The following is a 3697-nucleotide window of genomic DNA, read 5'->3' as shown; positions in this document are numbered from 1 at the left end:
TGATCTGGAGACATTTTGTGGTTGGCACAACTAGGAAGGGCAGGAGGCTCCTGGTATCTTGTGAGTAGAGGCCAGGGATGCTACTAAACATCCCAAAACATGTAGGACAACCTTCACAACAAAGAATTATCCTGTCCAAAATGTGAAGAGTATTGATGTTGAGAAACCCTGAGCCAAAGTAACTGAGTTATCAGCAGAAATGAGAACATGAGAAATGTTTAAAAAGGAAATTTACACTTTTGCACACCCAAATTCCTGTAACCGAACACACACACACACACAAAATAACACAAAGATAGAGGTTTGAAGAACATGGGGGAGTGGAAGTTAAAATGGTAGTAGACAGCCCTGAGAAATATCAAAAAATTTTTAAGCTCACAACAGCACTTTTTTTTTTAGGCAAAAAGAAGTCTTGCCGAAAAGTTACAAGCAGTCAAAATGTGACTATTAGTGGCACTATTTTGACCTTGTAGTTTTTGCTTCTCCTTGGTCAAAAGGGTATGCAAGCTGCACTTTCCCCAGCTGGGTGAAAAAAAAAAAAAAAAAGGGCAGAGGAAACTGGAATAGACTTCTACTCCACTGACACTGCTCCTCAGACCCAACATCAAGCTAGACAAGCAAGCCCTGGCTGGTCAGTCTAGAGATTGTTGTTCCACCACTGAGTGACACAGGCCATGCTACATTTGCAAGAAAAAAATGAGCAGGAAAAACAAGTGTAGGTCACTGGGGTTGAGCAGGCATCGACCCCTTCAAAACTCTGCATGGAAGAGGTAATCCTTATAAGAGGCACAGCTTACCAAGGCACAGACCCTACAGTTCTTGTTGTAGCTGAATAAGATGGTAATATCCTGGCTGCTTGTTTCAAAGTCTGTGACTCAGCAATGTATTCTGGTATCACAGACCTGGGGATCACCATCAAGTTCCTCTACCTGAGAACCGGATCCCAACCTGGATCGCCTGGCTATGATCGCCTTGATCTTGGGATCCTCCAGGAGGGAAGGGTTCTCAGCCTTGGCCCAGGGGCTGTCAGGAGAGCCAAGGGGACTACAGGCAGTCACCACAATGCCTTTAGAGTGGCAGTACTGGATTAACTTCTCCTGAGTGAGGCACAGGTGGCACTCCGTTTGGTTAACTGCTAGCTTATAGTTTAACCCAGGTTTGTTTAATATCCCCTCAACCTGGAGATGGTTGAAGGTGGAGATGCCAGTAGCTTTCACCAGCCCTTCATCCACCAGCTCTTTATGGCCACCCATGTGTCCACAATGTCAGTGTCACTGGGAACCACGTGCCTGACTCATCCAATGGGAAGGATTCCTTCCCAGGCTTACAGCTGGCTGGCCAGAGAACAAGGTAGTAGTCCAGGTAGCCCTGCTTAGGGTCACTGAGCATCTTCTGACAGGCTCCTTTCACCAGGCCCTTCCCATGGTATGTGCACCAGGTTTGCTGATGATGAAGAGCTCCTCATGCTTCACCATCTGTCCCCTGAACTTCTCCTGAATGGCCACCCCTATCTCATTCTCATTCTGGTACCTGGGCTCAGTCGATGTGGCAGTACCTGATATCAGTCGCCACTTTCACAGTCTTGGCCACCTGGCCTGGAGAGGACATTCAGGTGCCCAGCCCCAGGATGGCCATCTTCGTGCCATTGTTGAGCACGAGGTGGCTGGCCATGGATGCAGTGCTTTCCAGACCACTTCCCAGAAACATGCACAGAAACTTCAATATTTAAAGGTTAGGTAGGAAATACCAGTAAAGAAAGACTTGGAAGAAGCCGGGAGCCATGGCTCACGCCAGTAATTGCAGCACTTTAGGAGGCCGAGGCGGGTGGATCACGAGGTCAGGAGATCGAGACCATCCTGGCTAACATGGTGAAACCCTGTCTCTACTAAAAACACAAAAAAATTAGCCAGGCGTGGTGGTGGGCACCTGTAGTCCCAGCTACTCAGGAGGCTGAGGCAGGAGAATGGTGTGAATTCGGGAGGTGGAGCTTGCAGTGAGCCAAGATCGCACCACTGCACTCCACTCTGGACGACAGAGTGAGACTCCGTCTCAAAAAAAAAAAAAAAAAAGAAAGACTTGGAAGAGGGACAGCAAGGTACTAAAGACACCAAGAGAGTGTATATTATCACAACAACTAACGAAAAAGGACAGAGGAGCTCAAGGACAGAGTAAACTGTGTAAAATGCCCTAAGAAATCAAGGTGATAAGCTAAATGTGCAGATGAGTTGAATTCTGCTTCTTGTCTATTAGGGGAGGTGGGGAGGAATGAGATCCAGAGAACACATGAAAGGATGCACTTTAAATGAAAGAGATTCCGGCCGGGCGCCGTGGCTCAAGCCTGTAATCCCAGCACTTTGGGAGGCCGAGACGGGCGGATCACGAGGTCAGGAGATCGAGACCATCCTGGCTAACACGGTGAAACCCCATCTCTACTAAAAATTACAAAAAACTAGCCGGGCGAGGTGGCGGGTGCCTGTAGTCCCAGCTACTCGGGAGGCTGAGGCAGGAGAATGGTATGAACCCGGGAGGCGGAGCTTGCGGTGAGCCGAGATCCGGCCACTGCACTCCAGCCTGGGTGACAGAGCAAGACTCCGTCTCAAAAAAAAAAAAAAAAAAAAAGAAAGAGATTCCTCCTCCACTGGAATAGGAGAGAAGAGAATAGGTGCTAATACAAGTAGGTTTATAAATTGTATTGCAATAAGTTGTGAGTTTCCCACTTAGGAAGCAAAAAATCATCTGCAGAAATTGAGAAGAAGAGAAGAGAAGCCAGAGAGTGTGGAAGATTTGAAATGGCAATTACAGAGAGTGGTGGGCCAGTCAATTAAATCAATTTGGTAGGATGCACGGGCAGCATGGAGTGCTCAGTTGAGGCTGGTGACTATGAAACTGTAGTGACAATGGGCAGCCTATACGTGATAACTCCCCAGCACTTCTCAGCTGCCTGATAGAATCACAGAGATGACAAAATAGCTAGTTTAGCCAACAGAGGGTTTGGTTAGGATCAGTGGTTATTTAACTGGGATTTGTGTCAGAATCACACTGGGAATTTTTTGAGAACACTCACACACATGCATGGACTATGTCTGAGATTCCAGGCTTCATAAACCTGATGGTTGGCCAGGACATTTCTGTTCTGAGGAGGTTTCCCAGTGATGTGCAACAGCAGTTATGAACCACTCGTCAGTTCGGGTGCAACTAAAGAAGACTGACAAGGGAGTGAGTAAGAGTGATATTGGAACAATGGGCAGTAAAATCTAAGCCAAATTCAAGAGAAAGGTAAAGACACAGTGTCTCACAGGTAGGGATAATACAGAGATCAATAGGTAGGAGATCCCATAAACTCAAACAGCAGGACCTATATAGAAAAAGTGCTTATAGCAAGTCCTAGAAAGGGTGAATTTAGGCTGGGCACAGTGGCTCACGCCTGTAATCCCTGCACTTTGGGAGGCCGAGGTGGGCGGATCACCTGAGGTCAGGAGTTCGAGACCAGCTTGGTCAACATGCTGAAACCCCATCTCTACTAAAAATACAAAAATTAGCTTGGCATGGTGGCAGGTGTCTGTAATCCCAGTTACACAGGAGGCTGAGGCAGGAGAATCCCCTGGACCTGGGAGGCGAAGGTTGCAATGAGCTGAAATTGTGCCACTGCACTCCAGCCTGGGCGACAAGAACAAAACTCCATCTCAAAAAAAAAAGG

At 47.3% G+C, this 3697-nt stretch overlaps 1 pseudogene; it reads right to left on the bottom strand.

Annotated features, from left to right (window-relative positions):
• Positions 1-689: 689 nt before the first annotated feature.
• Positions 690-1671, bottom strand: LOC116275716 (annotated as a pseudogene).
• Between the last annotated feature and the right edge of the window lie 2026 nt (positions 1672-3697).

The sequence above is a fragment of the Papio anubis genome, chromosome 7, assembly GCF_008728515.1.
Source record: "Papio anubis isolate 15944 chromosome 7, Panubis1.0, whole genome shotgun sequence".
In the NCBI taxonomy this organism is placed as follows: domain Eukaryota; kingdom Metazoa; phylum Chordata; class Mammalia; order Primates; family Cercopithecidae; genus Papio; species Papio anubis.
This window is presented reverse-complemented; position numbering and strand designations above follow the sequence as displayed.